Below are 18,800 nucleotides of genomic sequence, written 5' to 3' on the forward strand. Positions count from 1 at the left end.
AGGAAGGAAGGAAGGAAGGAAGGAAGGAAAGAAAAAAATGCCTATTCTTCCAAAGTGGGAAGAGCTTATAAGAAAGTCCCAGAAATAAGCTCTGTCAGGACAGAACATGAAAGAGGTCCTGCTGGGGTCCCTCAAGCCTCCAGCACACACTGGTACATATTCTCTTTCCCCAAGGAGCTTAGCTTTTGTCTTACAACACTTTCTGATTCGTGCCTTTCCATGACAACACTATTCGATGGAAACATGATGACTCTACCAACAGTCATTTGCAAATTCATCCCCTCGGGGTGCCCAGGCTCAGAGTCATGCTGATGTCACGAATTCAAAGCCATCTTGTGCCCTGTCCAATGTATTTGCACTCTCTTTGCATACTATTACCTTGAGAGAGAGCAGTAGAAAAGAGCAGATGTGCTACCATATACTCAGCCCCCATGGTCTACCAGAGCACACAGCTGCCACCCATCTGCCCTGTGCCTCTTTGACCTCAGAGCTGACTTGCATAGACCAAACTTATTAAAGGAGAGAGGTCACGTACCCCTGTTCTTGCTGCATGTTGACCCATTAAGGGCCCAAACTGCTGCATTACATGTGGTGTTTTATGAGGCGATCAGGTGTCGAGGAGAGAGGGAGTGAAGGCTGCCATACAGAGTCTGATACAGCCACAAAGGAGGGCTGTCAGAGCCTTCCTGGTAAGGCCCTGGCTGCTGCCCAGGATGCTCACCATTATGGCCAACTATGAGATCCTTGCATTTTGACCTTGGTCTTCCTACCATTCAAAAGTCTGTGTCTTTCATTCTTCCATTAAAGGAAAGCCACTCCCCGTTAAATACAAACTAAAGAAGTTAAAGTGCATTTTGACAAAGAAAAGAAGAGAGATACAGTAGCAAGAATAGAGAGATTACCTCTTCCCTCTCAAGCTACGGAGAAGACCGAGGAGTTTGTTTTTTAAAAGTATGACTCTTAGAAACTGATTAATTTTTGAGATCTTAAAAAGCCATACGGTCTCTTTAAAGAGCAATGAAAGCCTGATTCAAGTTGTTAAATTTTATGTTGTGTGTAATGTTGTAATTGATGTCAAACCTTTCACATTTTCTTACCACTGACATTGGACAGTCTCCTCTACTCAAGGGCTCAGTTACCGGACTGGAGATTAAGTAACCTAACCAGGAAATAAGGGCAGAATGGAATTTTATGACATGGAATTGAGAAGTTCAAATGCGAAATAATTAAGTCGGAGCCAAATCTAGCCATTCTCTATCCCATTGGTTTATTTGGGGGGATAATTGGCTGTATTTGGTATTTCACTGAGCTGCATATAAAATTTTATTGCCCTTGTAAAGCACATGCTGTGAATTCTGAAGCTTCTGTGTGTTTGGGGGAACATAATTGTTGCCTTTGCTGAACAGCACTGCTTACCTCAATCCTGAAACCAAACTAGGCTTTCAGGACGCCTGCTACTGAAAAGCCCTGAGCACTGGATTAGGCCAGAGGAGCTCATGTCTAAGCTGGGGAAACAGCCCGGAGCAACTGGGAAAATCACTTACGGATTTTAGAGCATAGGAAATACGAAGACAAAGACATAGGTCCTGTTTGGTATTGGTGGAAGTTTCAGCAAGTCATTGCTGGGTTAGTGTGTGTGTGTGTGTGTGTGTGTGTGTGTGTGTGTGTGTGTGTGTGTGTGTGTGTGTGTGTGTGTGTGTGTGTGTGTGTGTGTATGTGTGTGTGTGTGTGTGTAAGTACTTACAATCAGTAAGTCTCCATGAAGTATACCCCCCTCTCAGGTCCCAGTGTTCATTGCTAATCAATTCTGTATTCATACATGGGGTCTTTGCCAAAGTGGTCTCAACCTCTTTTTCATCCTTCATCAGACCTGAGAGCTGTGTAGAGACTGTGAAGACATCCTTCACAACACGTCCCATGGCATAGGAACAATATGGAATTGACCTAATTAGGATCATTTACAGGATGGGGGGAGGTAATAATGTTCAGCTGCATCTAGTTTCAGTTACATTCCCAAAGCGGTCCTACTCTTTTCACTCCAACAATATGCCTGAATCCCTGTCTGTGCTTATTTTTACGAGCAGATTCCACAGTGGATCCCCCAGGTAGCTCGCTGTGGCCTGTCTTCTCTGTCCACACCAGGCAGGATTCCACACAACCACCTTGCCCATTTACGACATCATCTCAGATCTCAGAGCTCACAGGCAGAGTAGGAATTACCTTGGGGGCAGAGGGGAATCATTCCTTCGATCCACAGAGATACTCCTGCCTCTGTTCCAAAAAAAGTGTTTTTCTAAGTATCCAGGACATGATGGAAAATCCAACAACATTCCTGACAATAAGCAATGCCACGTAACATTTCTTATCCTGCCTTGTGCACAGTTGTGGAAGACTGAAATGACATCCAAAATCTGTAGGCAGAGGCTCTGGGGCTTTTTATCACAGCTCAAGGGGCTTCATGGCCCTTGGAAAAAATATCTAAAAGTCACTAGTGTGGCAGGAAAAGTGTACCGTTAATAGTTATAGCATCTTATCTAACTGAAGCAGGTACCAGGCAGGATCCTAAACTCTTCAGCACTATTTATTGAATTTGTGCCAATGGCAATGGGACCTGAGGATAAAAAGAAAAGAACTAGTGATGCCAGGGCAGGGTAACAGAGAAGCAATAGTGAAGGCCTTTGAGAGTTCACACCTGAACCTGGAGAGAGGAGTGTGCCAGGTGAAAAACATTTCTACACAGAGGCAAGACTACAGGACGAGGGTGGAGGAGAGCACCCCATCCAAGGATGGGTAGACATTCAGACATGAACTTCCCAGACAAGGCAGCTTGCAGAGAAAAGGACCCAGAGCCTCTCGGGAGATGGGTAACAAGATAAAAGCCGCTGTTAAGCAAGAATCAGAATCCTTCTCTTAGGAGGATGGACAACTGGTAGCAGCAGATTTCGAAGGATGGTGAAAGCTGCCTGCATAGTCCTGGCCCTCCGTGCGAGGAGGGTTTGAAAGCTCAGGCCTGGAGCTCTGGTCTGCCTGGGATTTGCTGGTTTCCACACTACACGTCCTGCCTCCTAGGAAACCCATCCATCCCAGCCAAGCCAGGTGATTGGTCACTGTGCCCCCAGGAAATACCATGAGGAATGTCCCTGGGGCAGAGGGAGGATATTCCCAGGACCAGAAGCACAGAGTTCGAGGAGCATGCATCTCAGTCTTGCTGGGGAAGTGTGAGTGGAGGTCTGGAATTTGGGGTTTGAGAACAGTCTGTGTGAAAGAATTTCTCATGAGAAGATCGCAAGGCACTTCTCACACATGCCACCAAGACTACAAAGTTCTGAGAGCTACAGGCAATAACAGTTGCCTGCTCTCCTCCCACAGCTGGTGACTGGTGGCAGAGAGGGCAGCCAAAGGCTCTTCTGCTGACAGCCCAAGTGAAGGCAGGCAAAGGTGGGGGAGGCAGGCAGTGGCAATGCTGATACAGGCTTAGCTCGCACTCAGCCCAAGAACTGAAATATGGTAGATTCAAGGCAGAAGTTAAACAGTGCCATTCCTCAGAAAGACAGAGTTCACCAAAGTAAACAACAGGCAGTGGGACCAAGGGGAAAAGGATAAATGAATAAAGAGGAGAGGAGGGGGAGAATGTAGTCAAGCATTCAATGTACATCCGATGAAGTTAAGGAAAACGAGGGAAGGAATGGATAGAGGAGAGATGGATGAGAACGCTGAAAGGGGTGACATTGTTCAAGATGCCTTGTTAAACGACAACTACTTAAAGCAACTAAAAATATAAAGAAAGCAAGTGGTACGGACCACCATCCACACCTATGTGATGGGGGGGGGCATGGCTAGCCCCGCCCCATGTTATCACACATGATGTCTTTCTGAAGTCACTCAAAGCACATGCAGCCGTTGTATCCAGATCAGAACCCAGACCGAGACTCGGGGTTCCTATAAAAGGCAAATAGAGAGGATGAGAGAGCTCAGGAGAGCCAGGAATCTGCTTTGAGCATGATGGAGAGCCACGACCCAGTTTCTGAGTAAGATCCTGTTTCAGTAAGATCCTGATGTCTGGACAGGAACTCCTCCAACCTTGGCACAGAGCACAGAGCTGAGAGTGGAAGAGATGGCACTCATCACTTTTGATGGATTCCTAGCAAAGTAACAGATACCCATGGAATTGACATTCAGAGCAGCACTTCTATTTTATTCTAGTGTGCCAGAGTCTCTTTGCTTGCCTGTGAAATACTCGTCTTTATGTGACTCATTCTGAGAATATCACCGTGCAAGTGTGGGGTCAGGCTTTTTTTTTTATACAGAGCCTTCTGGCCAGGAAAAGCTGGAGCATCTTGGAGCAGCACATCTCAACCTCGGAATTACATCTGGGGCTGGATCGTCCTCTGTGATCGGAGGCTCTTCCGGCATTGGAAGATATTTGCGAACAGCTCCGGCTTCTTCCCACCAGATGACCGCAAGCCCTCTTCCCTAATGTCACAACCAAAAATGTCTCCAGACGTTGCCAAATGTTCCCTGGATGACAAAGTAACCCTTGAATAAGCGATGCTGCCATAGATGTGACAGGGAAAGGAGGTGGTATAATACCAGAGACCCTGCTGCCCTCGGGGCTGCTGTGACAATGACAAGATCGCTTGGGGCCTGAAAGCCCAGATGTCAGTGCCAGCAAGCTCTGAGGCGAGGGAAAGGAGGGACAGAGGGGCTGCAAGGGGCCGCCAAGGGGCTCTTTCACAGGCTACGATGCCCACCCACACCTTGAGGAACCCGGGTCCCCCACAGTGCACTAGCTCCTGCTCCACTCACCTCAGCATCTCCCTACAAGAACCTGGGTCCTAGGTATAAATGCCACCCATGTTGCAGATGGAGAATTCGATATTTTTAGATATTTTTAAAGGGCAAATTATTTCCCTGAAGCCAAACAGCTGGCTGGCATTGGATCCAGATTTCAGCTCAAGGCCATTCAATGTAGACCTAAACATTGTGCAGTGACCCAGTCACAATCTTAATATTAAAGGTATTCACAGCCTTAAGAAAGACACTAACAAAATGAAAAGGCATTTCCTGAGAGTGATGTCATCTGACCCTTCCAACCTCCAATAGGCAGTCCGGTTATGAGTGAGATCCTAGGGTGGTAAAGCACAGTTCTTCCTGCCTTACTCCAGTCCAAATCCAGTTTTACTTGGTAGACTTCTTCAAAAGCCACAGCTTTGGACCAGGCATCACACCTGTGATCCCAGCTATCTGGGTGATAGAGGTAGGATGATCACCATAGAAGCCAGACTTGAACAAAAGCACACAAATTTATCTGCAAAATAAACTAACAGCCAAAGGACTGGGGATATGGATGAAATGATAGAATACTTGCCTAGCAAGCACCAGACCCTGAGTTCAAACCCCAGTATCTGAAAGACAGAGAACAAGAGGGAGGAGGAAGAGGAAGGGAGAAAGGGAGGGAGGAAGGGAGGAGAGGAAGAAGGGAGGGAGGGAGGGAGGGAGGGAGGGAGGGAGGGAGGGAGGGAGGAAAGAAGGAAGGAAGGAAGGAAGGGAGGGAGGGAGGGAGGGAGGGAGGAAGGAAGGAAGGAAGGAAGGAAGGAAGGAAGGAAGGAAGGAAGGAAGGAAGGAAGGGAGGAAGGAAGGGAGGAAGGGAGGGAGGGAGGGAGGGAGGGAAGGCATAGCATCCTCTAAGAAGCCAGTCCTTCAGTCTGGATGGAGAGCTTCTGCCTGGGTATCTGGAATGAAGTCGCTGGCTAGCATTCTCAAGGAAGCCCTAGCCCACCAGCCCTAGTTGCCTGCAGATTTTTCCAAAGGAAAACAAATCCTGAGTGTGTGGGGAATTTGGATTTTGTTCTTCCTTTGAAAAACAAAATGTCAGCAGCTCGGCACTGGGTCCGGGCAGGCTTCAATCACATTCCAGAACTTGTTCGCCATGAGAGTGCAGGGATGGAATTTGGAGAGGAATCTGGGTTGTTGTTTTTTTTTTTCTTCTTTCCCTCTTGCTTAAAGGATCTGAGGAGTTATGAAAAACAAAAGAAAACCAAGTTCCAAAAAGTACATTGACAGTGTCTCTTTAAAAACACAGCAAGCCCAAAGATGAATGCTAGAATGACAAGATATTGTACTGATTAATTATTAAGAACACATTGTGTGCGGTTTGACAGCTAATGCTAGAGAGGTCTGCTTCATAGTGATTAAACCTCAATAAATGTGGTTCTAATAACGAGCTGGTATTGAATTATCAGACAATGGCAGCTTTAGTAAATCTTCATTAGTTTTGCCTTTTGAGATCCTCATTTAAATTCTGAGTAATCCAAATGCTTTTAAACCAGCGGGAACCCCCTGGACTCACGACCGCCCCCCCCCTTGCCCCACTGACACACAGAGTTCCAGGCCACAGAGGTGGCTGGTGGACAGCTGGAGATGAGCCGTACATGGAATTGGGGGCCCTGAACCTTGTGGGGAAGCTTATGTTCCAACACAGAACCAGCTTTCAACAAAACCATCCCAGCAAGGAGAGTCTTTCTGGGCCTAACAGCTAGACATTGGGGGGGGGGGGGAGAAATTGCTTCTGAAATGAACTGTGAGAAAAGATTTTAAAAAGAAAGGTAGAGGAGAAAGGCAGAGGGGTGTCCTGTGAGTTTGAGGTGACAAAGGGGAGCTGGAAGAAGTCTTTGGGCAGAAATGTGAAGGGGGTGACAGGACCAGCCACCAGGTTTGACTGGAAGCCCTTACAGTGTAAACAAATGAACCAGGCTCAAGGCCTGGCTTCAAAAGGCCCACAATTCCTCATTTTATTGCTCACAGTTACAAGATGATGGTATCTCCAAAGAAGGTGACAGTGAGTTAACAGATCCATCCCTGAGGGTGCCTGGCCCAGACCTACTGACTCCCTTTCTCCAAACAGAGATGGGAGTACAATTAAGGAGCTTCAAAATCAAGCACTTCTCTGCTTTGGAAACCCCACGAAGGCCAGTCAAGGCACCACACCCCCACCCCACTCCATGCACATTTTGGTACCAATTAACTCCTAATTTGGGAAGGGAGAAAAGGGGTGTCTCTTTCAAGAATTTCTCCCTCCGGAGATGGCATCTCAGAGTAGCAGCATTTGGCAATAAAACACAACAAATGTGAGAGCAGAGTAGCTGCAGGGCTGAGAGATTTACAAGTTGGTTCCGGAATACTCTCTCGGAGCCTTGGCCAGAGACTGATTTTAAGATTGGGACAGAAATGTGTAGTTAGGCAAATAAGAGTTGAGTCCTGTCCCAGAAGGCCCTGTTCTGGGAGCCTTCTCTACATTGGGCTTTTTGTGACCTTGGGTAAGTCCCTTCTCTTCTCCAAACTTCAATCTACCCATCTAAAAATTACCTATCTAAAATAAAAGAGAGAGGGAGGGTGGGCAAAGACAGAATAATATTCAATGTACATACATGAAAATGGAACCAGAGAATCTGAAGGGAGCAGAGGGAAGGTTGGAAAAGATGATAGAAGGGCTCACATTCTTTAAGATGCATTGCTCTCATAAATTGTCATGAATTGAAGCTTTTTTTGGAATGACATAAAGATATGTTTTTAAATAAAAGAGTGGGATTCATGCTCTCCAAGAATATTTCCAGCTCCCAAAATCTCTGATGCAAAGATCCTAAAAATTAGCAGATATTTGCACTAATACATCCACAGATTCCACAGTCAATAGAAGCCAGAAGTTGAATGGTCACTACACATCTTCAGAAAGCAGATGAGTATAGAGTACAGAAGACATGATGGATCCTAAGCAGGTGGCCCGCCTTCCTTCTTGCTGCATTAGCACCAGCACAAACTCATTCCCCCTTGCCACAGGCCTGCCTAGTCATGGACAAGCTCCACTGTGAATGCAGAACAGCCCAGGGCTCCTCACTGCTACTCCACCCAGGAGAAGATCCTCTCCCAAGACTTCTTTGGAGAAAAGCCCCTGGAAATATCTGTCTGATCATCACTGGCTGAAGGGTGAAGTTCGTGTCTGGAAGATGTCCTGATGCCTTGTTTTAGGTCAGCATAGCTTTGGAATGGCTCCATGGCATTGGGAGAGGCCTAGGCCAGTCCATTCGCCCCAGAAAACATCATAGACTCTGAGGCAGAACTATACCCGTCTGAGAGCCCATGTTGGTTCATCTGAACATACTGCAATGGCTTGGGACAGGGCTGACAGATGCACAATTCAAGTTCTTTTCTTTGTCGTTCTTCTCTGTGATAAGGAATAGCATTTGTCTTTGCTATAACAAGTCCTGTTCTCTACACAAATACACATGCTTTTCATTTCTCCTCTGTAACACTGGTCACACGATTGTAATGGGTCATTATTACTTAGTATCTTTGTCCCCAGAGTAGCAAAAGCATATTTGTTACTATTGTCTCTACTCTCCCAAGAACAATTTTATATACATAATGATATTTAAAGAACACTAGTGAGAGATCTGATAAGTTATGGCTGTTGGTGCTAACAGAGTTTTGAGGAGTTGCCATGAGAACAATAGGTCAGGGAACCCACCGGGGAGGTAGCTTGGAGTTGGGCTTTGGAAGACAACAGGACTGGGGATTGTGTATGCTGGATGCCTGGGTTTCATGCTTGTCATCCCCACTGCTCAGGAGCAGAAAAGTCTGTGAGACTATAATTGCCAAAAGTGAGAGTTGTGGCTCAAGCAGTACAGCACCAGCAGAAAAAGCTAAGGAATAATTCCTAGGCTCTGAGTTTGAGCCTCAGTAGCAGCACAAAAAAAAAAGAAAGAAAGAAAGAAAGAAGGGAGGGAGGGGAAAGGGAAAGGAGGGAGGGAGGAAAGAGAAAGAAAAAAAGAAAGAAGGAAGGAAGGAAGGAAGGAAAGAAGGAAGGAAGGAAGGAAGGAAGGAAGGAAGGAAGGAAGGAAAGAGAGAGAGAAAGAGAGAGAGAGAGAGAGAAGCAGTGCACTTGGAGAAACAGTGGAGGACCAAGGTACTTTCTCTCCACAAGGCCTCTCGTGAGCACACCAGGAATGGATGCCTCACAGCTGCAGCAGTTAGCAGGAAGACGCCACCTACAGGGCAGTACGGGGAAAACACCAGTTCTGAGCCCATTCTCCTGAGCCAGCTTTAAAAAAGAAAAGTTTAGTCCTTCCTTTAAGTGAAGTAGTGCTTGCTGATGATCTTCCCTGGGCCCCAGTTTTCTATTTCTACTAAAATCTTCCATGCACAACCCTTTTGAACTCTCCTGGCCACCACTAGCTCACCCCGTACTCAACAGCCACCCCTAAAAGAAAATCTCTAAGTAAAACTTAGAGTCTTTGCCAAATGTTTTCTCCATCAAGCAGCATTTAGCAACATGCGTGCAGCAAATGGATCGCGAGCAGATCAAATATCTTCTATTTGTTTTCAAATCCTGGAAATATTTTCCAAGCCATGTCCTTCTCTTTCTCCTTTTTTTCGACTTTTTCTTCTTCTTTGTCTTCTTTTTTTTTTAGATACAACTTTAGCAAGGCCATCTCCAGCTGCCCTGGATCCAGCAGAAGACTGGAGGTAATGGCTGGGAGAGAGATAGCTGCTGACTCCCTTCTAGTATGTCCTTGTCCTGTACTGGGTCCTTGTCCTAAGAATGATGTGTGCAGTCATGTAAGAGGAATGTGACAGCACAGGTAAGCACACCACATGTGTGGGTTGGACACATTGTGGATGGAGGTGTAGAGCATCTGTGATGTCACATAAGATCTACAAGATAAGAAAGATTGTTTCTTCTGTGTGTGTGTGTGTGTGTGTGTGTGTGTGTGTGTGTATAAGTGTGTGTATGAAAGAGAGTGGGGCTGGGAAGGTGGCTCAGTGGTAGAGTGCTTGCCTTGCATGCATGAGGCCCTGGGTTCGATTCTTCAGCACCACATAAGCAAAAAAGAAAAAAGCCGGAAGTGGTGCTGTGGCTCAAGTGGTAGAGCGCTAGCCTTGAGCTGAAGAGCTGAGGGACAGTGCCCAGGCCCAGAGTTCAGGCCCCACAACCGGACCCCCAAAAAAAAAAAAAAAGAAAGAAAGAGAGAGAGAGAGAGGGAGGGAGAGGGAGAGGGAGAGAGGGAGGGAGAGAGGGAGGGAGGGAGGGAGGGAAGGAGGGAGGGAGGGAGGGAGGGAGGGAGAGACATGTGTCTTGGTGGGGTGGGATTTGGAGAAAGTAAGAAGAATATAGAAAATTACAAAGGCAACAGGGATATTAAAAAACAGTTCTAGTGGAGATCAGGTCTTGGCTCAAATACCGTCTCTAGGAAGGCGGACACTCCAGGGAAGCCAGGAGCTCTACTATGGGTAGAAAGATCTCCATACCAAAGCTCAGGCCCAGCCTGGAGTCCACAGAACTCAGTTCACCATTTCTGCCACCAGATACATTTACCCAAGGAGACTGAAACAAAGCACCGAGACAACATCACTTCTTCACTTCTAATTGGCACCTATTCTGGATCCAGGGTCCCAGGAAAATACCGAGCCCTTGGCCAACGTACAAGATGTGATTGGAACAGATGTAGCTTCAGTCCCTGGGGTTGTGCTATTACTCATAGTGACCTCAGCCCAAGGGAGATGTAGTCCATTTTTCTAACTCACAAGACAGCACCATGGCAGGCTTCCCAGGATCCTACAGGAAGGTCAGTGCTCTGGCAAGGACTGCCCCAGAGGTGGTGCCAGTCAGGCAGGGCCATCTTGAATCATGTCACTTCCTGCACACTTATGGGACTGTATCAGTCTCAGTCGCCATCATCTTCAAGTCCGAAATCTCACAGCCTTGCTCCAAGGCCCTAGGGACATTATACCACTCTTCCGGCTAAACCGTATTCTCTCTACCATTCCCCACTCCAGCCACCCTGAGGCAAGAAAACATCCCCTCATTGGTTGGAGATGGCTCAGGGCTGTCACCTGAGTCCTGTGGAGTAACAAGCCCAGAGGACAAGGCAGGAATTGAACCCGGATGACAGAAAAGAGAGTCATAAGGAACATCTTAAGAAACACTGAGCTTTGAATTCCAGTTCTGGTATTTTAATGTCTAGGAAAGCTGTCTTCAATCAATTTTGGAAAAGAAGGGTCCTTAGCACCTTGCTTTTGTCATTTAAAATGCCAACACAGAGAGCAAGGGAAGGGATGACATTATCCAAAGATAAATGTAATCATTGCCTGACTTATATAACTATAACCTTGATGTAGATCACCTTTATAGCAACAAGAAAGGAAGAGAGAGAGAGAGAGAGAAAGAGAGAGAGAGAGAGAAGGAAAGAGAAAGGAAGGAAGGAAGGAAGGAAGGAAGGAAGGAAGGAAGGAAGGAAGGAAGGAAGGAAGGAAGAAAGGAAGGAAGGAAGGAAGGAAAGGAGGAAGGGAGGGAGGAAGAAAGAGGAAGGAAAGAAGGAAGGAAGGAAGGAAGGAAGGAAGGAAGGAAGGAGGGAGGGTGGCCTGAATATGGGAAAAGGCCTCTTAGAAAGTAACTGTCGGGCTGGGAAGGTGGCTCAGTGGTAGAGCACTTGCCTTGCATGCCTGAGGCCCTGGGTTTGATTCCTCAGCACCACATAAGCAAAAAGGAAAAAGCCGGAAGTGGTGCTGTGGCACTAGCCTTGAGCTGAAGAGCTGAGGTACAGCGCCCAGGCCCAGAGTTCAGGCCCCTCGACGGGACCCAAAAAAAAAAAAAAAGAAAGAAAAAAAAAAAGAAAGAAAGAAAAGAAAGAAAGAAAGAAAGAAAGAAAGAAAGAAAGAAAGAAAGAAAGAAAGAAAGAAAGAAAGAAAGAAACTGTCAAAAGTAAACAGCCCAAACCACTCACCACAGGCAAAGAATCATAAGGGTAGAAGAAGATGGCAGCCCTATAAGGGCCAAATGGCAGGACCCAGTTCTGTATGGAACAGTACTGAAGTCCATGGAAAAGACTGAATTAATGCCTCAACAGCATTATTCTTCTGGTTACGTTTGTCTTGATACCAAGTCTCAACCAAGAAAAAGAATGAGGAGGAAAATCCACTATTGTCCTCTCCTCTTTTCCTTGCTCTTCCTCTGCAAGTAGATACCCAACCTCTTTCCTGAATACCAGCTAGCTCACTTACTTCTCAAGAGGCAATTAGTGTTAATCCGTCCTTTAAATACATGTGGGAATACTCAGCCTTGGAATTTACTCAAATTCCAAGAGATCGGCACAAGAATCAAAATATTCCCATTGGAAGAGAAAAGCCCCCCAAGTTGTCTTCAGAGATGATTACAACAGCCTCCTAATCAACCTCTGTGCCTCCCGTGTGGTCTCCAATCCCTTCATCCTCCACACTGGGGTTCAAGTGACGTCTGAAACACGACATCGTTCCCCTGAACTCTTTGGGGAGTTCTAAAGACTCCCCAAGTCTCTGTTATTCAACATGGCACCCTAGAATCTCTGTCTTCACTATGCCACCCCTCCTATATCAATATTCACCCCAAATCCTTATCTACAAGGGCTCTCTTTTTTTATTTCTTAATTATGTCATTCTTTTCCTAATTTCTAAGCAATTTACCAAGGAAGAGCCTTCTGTGTAGAAAGCCCTTCCTGTCTTGTTTATCTAAGTAACTGTTAGGTCCTTTGTTCCTTCAGAATCTGCTCAACCATCACCCCACTAAGGGACTCATTCCCCATCAGGCCTGAGCATTCCCAGAGACATCCATGCTGAGGGGTCTTCTCAACTAGAAGCTATCTTTTTTTCCTCCTAGAGACCTACAGGGTGTGGAAGAGAGTTGGGTGTCCTCCCGACTTCCCATAGCTTCTTGAGAGCCTTTTCTTCCTTCTTCTTAAAGTCCTTGCTTCTTTGAACTGCAGGCCATCCGACTCCACTACCCAGTCTTCACCTTGTGTTCATTCACAGTCCTCCCTGCCATTCCCCTCACTTATTAATGCCGGAAGCCCCTAGTTCACGGTCCTGACATCCTCTCCACCACTGTTCCCTCATTCTTAGCAACTACATAACAGGTGTGTGCATGACCACAATGCCTTCTCCATTCCTGCATTCCATCAGGGCCAATGCTCCTTTCCTCCATCCCACGTTAGTCCCAGGGCTTCATTTCCCATCTCTTCTGGTTATTTTAACCAATTACTACACTCCCCTCCTCCACCACTACTTCAAGAACTCTGTAACAACTTCTTCCCGTGCTCTAAAGCACTCACTGCAGCATCACTGATTTCACTGAGACTTTCAGTGCCTTTCATACCCTTTCTCATCACTATGATTACTCTGCCCCCCAAATCACATGCATGCACACATGTGCACGCACACACCCATGCACAAGCATATACACACACACACACCTCTTCCCAGTCCATCTCAGATTCCCTGACTATACTATACTCAGGACTTGATTGTGTGTTTCCACTGCCCTATTTCTGTGTGTGTGTGTGTGTGTGTGTGTGTGTGTGTGTGTGTGTGTATGTGTTCATGTGTGTGTGTGTGTGTGTGTGTGTGTGTGTGTGTGTGTGTTCACCACACAAGTTTGGGAAGACCTGCTAAACCTGGGTGAAGCTAACCATGAGTTTTGAGTCCACCATGAAACAATCAACACTGCTGGGTAAAATTTTCCAAAATCTGATTGGCTAGGCTTGCTAGCAATATGCAGGCAGGCATCTCTTCACTTTCAGTCGTCTTACTATATCCCAAACCTCCAAGATAATTATTTCAGATCTTTTCTTCCTACCCCCACTTAACCCTCTATAAACCCTCTCACTCTCAGTAAATGCCTCCCATGACTCAATTGCTATAAGAATATGATGGAAATCTGCTAGTTCTGCTCTCTGTAAAGCAAGCCATTCTCTAGTCCAGATACCATCTCTTCTCAGCATCTCAGGACCTTATTACTTTATCTCACATCATTTCTTCAGCTTACCCACTGGATGTAACATCTCTACAACCAGTCCCAATTGTATCTTATCAAAGTTACCAGGGACATGTTATTCAAGACCACTGGTGAGGTTTCTGATCTCTTCATTCCCAACCTCTCCATAGCAGGACACTGAAGTGCATCTTTTCGTAAGTTCTTGATATCACCCTGTCTTTTCTACTGCTCCTTCTCATGTGCAACAGAGAAGTTCTTGTCCCAAGCCTTTGCCTTCAGCTTTTGCCCTTCTCAACTATATTTGCCCCTGGTGATAGCCGTCTCATGGTTATAAACAGCATCATTATTTTGATGATATCCAAAGCTGTATCACTAGTTCATACATCTTCCTTAAATTCCACAAAGTGTTGCATAACTCTGAATTCCAACTCCTCCTTCCTTTTCCTCCTTCTCCTTCTCCTCGCTCCTCTCTCCAGCTCTCTTTGTAATTTTTCTCTTAGCCAGTGACAATTCGATTTATTCAAGTGTTGAAACTAGTGAACATAAAAGCATTCCCAATTCCTCTCTTTCATTCTCCTCTTTTATCAGCAAGTTCTGGCAACTTTACCTTCAAAATATATCTGTGGTGTGTGTGTGTTTGTGTGTGTGTGTGTGTGTGTGTGTGTGTGTGTGTGTGTGTGTGTGTGTGTGTGTGTGTGTGTTAGAGAGAGAGAGAGAGAAAGACTTTTCTTCATCCTCTATTCTCAGAGCTATACAAGCTCAATCTTGAGCCGGGTACCATTGGCTCACACCTGTAATCCTAGCTACTCGGGAGACTGAGATCTGAGGATCACAATTCAAAGCCAGCCCAGGCAAGGAAAGCCCATGAGGCTCTAATCTCCAATTCACAACCAGAAAACCAGAAGTAGAGCTGTGGCTCAAAGTGGCAGAGCGCTAGCCCTGAGTGAGAAACCTCAAGGACAGCACCCAGGTCCTGAGTTCAAACCCCACAACTGACATTAAGAAGAAGGCCAGGCTGCAGTCATGACTCAAATAGTAGTGAACCAGCCATGAGAAATTAAAAAGATAAATGAAAGCACAACACTTTAAGTTCAAGCCCCTCTTCCAAAAGAATAGTGCTTTTAAATCCAGCTCTCTCTTTTAAAGGCTTTCCAGTGATTTTTCCAAATTCACAAAAGTGAATTTCAAAAGTCATATGATTACCCACCAGGCCCTGAATGATTTTGGCTCCTGCCTGATCATATCTGTCTTGGTTGGTCCACATAATCCCTGCTAGTTGTATAATAGTTGGATTAAACTGTACTTGCTTGTGCCCCATTCCTCAGCCAACTGGTCCCCCTCATTCTTCAAACATCCCACACTCTTTTCAATTTTTAGAACTTTGCACTTGTCACTCTTTGATTATCTGTTGCTCTTCCGGGTCTCCATTTTACTGCTTCCTTCCCATGAATTATGTCTTGGCTTGAAAATCAACCTTTCAGAGACTTCTCTAATGCCAGCCACTTCTAGGTAGATGGCCACATGTGTGCATGTGTGGTTACATGAAGGCATGAAATGTGGATCTTGAAGGGAGTGAAAGGTAATCTGGTTGTTGTGAGCTAGAAGGCCAATGAAGGAACCAGTGAAGAGAAGAAGAGCCAGAGGTCTGTGGGAGCCACCATTTTATATCCCCTGATCAAAAAATAGAGTGTTGCATGGTCTGGGAAGGTAGCTGAGTGGTAGAGTGCTTGTCTTACATGCATGAGACCCTGGGTTCGATTCCTCAGTACCACATAAGCAGAAAAGGCCGCAAGTGGCACTGTGGCTCAGGTAAAGTGCTGAGGGACAGCGCCCAGGCCCAGAGTTCAGGCCCCACGCTGACAAAAAAAAAAAAAAAAAAAGTATTGCAGAAAGCTAGAAATAGCCGGTGAATTCACACAAGCTTTTGGAAGAGAGCTGGAGGGTCAGATACTTAAGATCACACTTGTCAGAAAGCAGAAAGGATCAGATCTTATGACAGCATATGGATTGAGTGCTCACAATTCTCACTTTGATCACATCCTAGAACCTTGCATTGTCTGAGTTAGGGAAAGGCAGGCTCTAGGCTCTAGCAACCACCTTCTTCTGCATCTGTAGCTAAATCCAGTGAGTTAAGAAATCCAAGCAGAGGATCAAACCCAGGCTGACACATTACAGAGCATCACAGATCTGCTGTGGTCTGGAACCGATCCAAGCTTGTGCCATGTCCTTTTTTTTTTTTTAACGTGGATGCAATTCTCTGTTTGATGTTATGAAACTCAAAGTTACTATTTTAACATTTGTGACCAAAGATAATTGGCAACTTTACATCTCTTCAGTAAATGACTTTCTTCTTAAACCATGTCTGATTAAGACATTGTTTAGGTCATGATGTCTCAAACTGTGGGTCGTGAACCATTAATTTGTTGTGAAATCAATTTAGATGGTTCGCAACCAGCATAGTTAAAAAAAAAAAACAAAAATAGAATAGAGTAGACAAGAATAGAACATATCAAAGTGTTTTTACACCGAATAAGGGTAAGTATTACTTCAGAGAGCATATGTTTCAGTTATGTATAAAGTGTAGATAGAGTATGCATACATCTGTGGATAATGAGATACAATGTAAAATGTAGGGTCACAGCCAAAATAGTAGAAGCTATTGCTCTGGGTTTCTTTTGGCTTTAAAACAAGCTATGCAAAAATGTTATGAATAATGTATAAAATACATATCCTAAAATAACTGTAAAATTCATGGAGAATTCATTCATATCAATGTAGTACTGCCAAAGATAATAACCATCAAAAGTAGGACACAACAGGTGTGGAGATCTAGAAAATTGTATTTTAAAGCTGGGATACTGACATTCCTCTAAACCACAAGTCAAGAGAACTGGGTGCTTATTTCTTCTCTTCTCCTCTTGGGCATGATGGCTTTATGAAGCTTCCCCTTGGATTCATTTGCTTTGGAGAAACACTCCATGAAAAGTCTCATTCTGGGTCTACAAAAGGCTTCAAGAACCAATGTGAACTTCAAAACCCAACTCACCTTTCTTCAAATCCCAGCTCCATCACTTATGCAGAGAGTAACACCCCTAGTTTCCTTCTTTAGAAATTGAGAGTTGTAGCCAGGCAGTGGTGGTTTATGCCTATAATCCTAGCTACTCCGGAGGCTGAGATCTGAGGATCACAGCTCAAAGCCAGCCTGGGCAGACAACTTCTAGAGTCTCTTATCTCCACTTAGCCAGCAAAAAGCCAGGAGAAGGGTATGATTCAATTGATTAAGCATCAGTCTTAAACAAAAAAAAGCAAGAGTTCAAATCCTGGAGTTCAACCCCTAGGTACCAACACAACAAAAAAAAAGAAGGAAGGAAAGGAGGGAAGAAAGGAAAGAGGGAGGGAGGAAAAAGAAAATGAAAAGAAAGAGGGAAGGGAAGAAGGGAAGAAAGAAAAAGAAAGAAGGAGGAAAGGAAGGAAGGAAGGAAGGAAGGAAGGAAGGAAGGAAGGAAGGAAGGAAGGAAGGAAGGAAGGAAGGCAGGCAGAGGGAGGGAGAAGGAGAAAGAGAGAGAGGAAGGGAGAAAGGAAAGGAGAGGGGAAGGGAGGGAGGGAAGGTATGTAGGAAGGAGGGAGAAAATGAGAGTTGTCATGTACTCACTACAGGGAAATGGTCAGAATTTGAGAAGGTGAAGTTGCTGCAGAGGGCAGGTACTGCACAGAAGATGGCCTTCATTGTACCCTGTTCTTCCTTTCTGTCCCCACTGTCCAACACTGCTATCCCTCTACCCCTGACATCCCTCGGGTTTCAGTCCTTGGCCCTTTCTCACCAGCGCTAGCCAGAAAGATCCCTAGTTACTAAAAGTGTGGTCTCTTCCTCATCTCAGAATCAAGCCTTCCTGATTCTCAACCCTCTGCTCCTTTCCCATTGTATTCCCTATTTTCCTTGTGCCAATTCTATTTGTTAAGTCAAAGATAAAACACCCGATCCCCAGACCTATGGATTCCAGGGTCCAAGTATGAACTCTAAGTCAGCCCTTTGTCCACCAGAGAAAATCACTCTTCATTCCTTCAGCCTGCCATCCCCAGGACCTCCTGCCTGTAAGTGCTGTGTTAGAATGTAGGACCATATGCTTTCTGAATGGCCTCCTGGGGAACAGGGGGACATGCTAGGAAAGAATTGCAGCAACATTAATTATGAAGTACAGCTCAGAGCTTTACTTGTATCTGTGCTGACAGAGAAATCATGCCATTTTCTTCAAAACATCCAGGAGAAACGCAGTGCCATTAATTCAGGTCACTAATGGTGAAGAGAACAGTCACTGTGCCACTACACATGTGTGTACAGGACCATGAAGATATATGAAACCTTCTCTGTTTGGACTTCCACCACAATCCCATCCCTGACTCCACAATCTGTGGCATTCATCTCAAGGAGAGAAGTCCCTGAGGACCAAGGTGGTCAGTAAGCTTGAGTCCCTGCCTCCCAAACCTTCCCCCTGGCTGACTGATTTTTCCTGAATCTTCTAAGCCAGTTCTTCCCAGTTTCAGGCCAACAAGTCCCAACACTGTCACAGAATAAGACTGCAAGGACACCCCCAGCTTAGGTGTCTTGACATACCACACAATGCACAGCTAATCTGGTTGTACCTGGAGCTGAGCCTGCTGACTTTTGAGAAGCTGACTGTGCTCTTCTGCCCTGCAAAGCGTGGGACCCCACAGCCAGAACTCAGCTCCTTCCCATCAGTCTTGGGTTTCCCTTCTGTGTGCCATGGCCCATGTTTACGGCTTTGCTTCTCACCTAATAATGTCTCCTAGCTCCAACCTCAAGATCACACTGTAAGCTCCATAATGGACAAGAGTCCTGTACTGCAGGGAAGACCATCACTAGATGTGGCCTGAACCGTTAGGTTAGCAAACTTGCTCTGTACAGAGGGACAACAGGGAAAGGAGAAAGAGAGTTGTGGTGTAGAGAATAAAGCAGTGAGGATAAGACCAAACAGGGACA

The sequence above is a fragment of the Dipodomys merriami genome, unplaced genomic scaffold (assembly GCF_024711535.1).
Source record: "Dipodomys merriami isolate MVZ:Mamm:240054 unplaced genomic scaffold, mDipMer1.0.p SCAF_17, whole genome shotgun sequence".
Lineage (NCBI taxonomy): Eukaryota > Metazoa > Chordata > Mammalia > Rodentia > Heteromyidae > Dipodomys > Dipodomys merriami.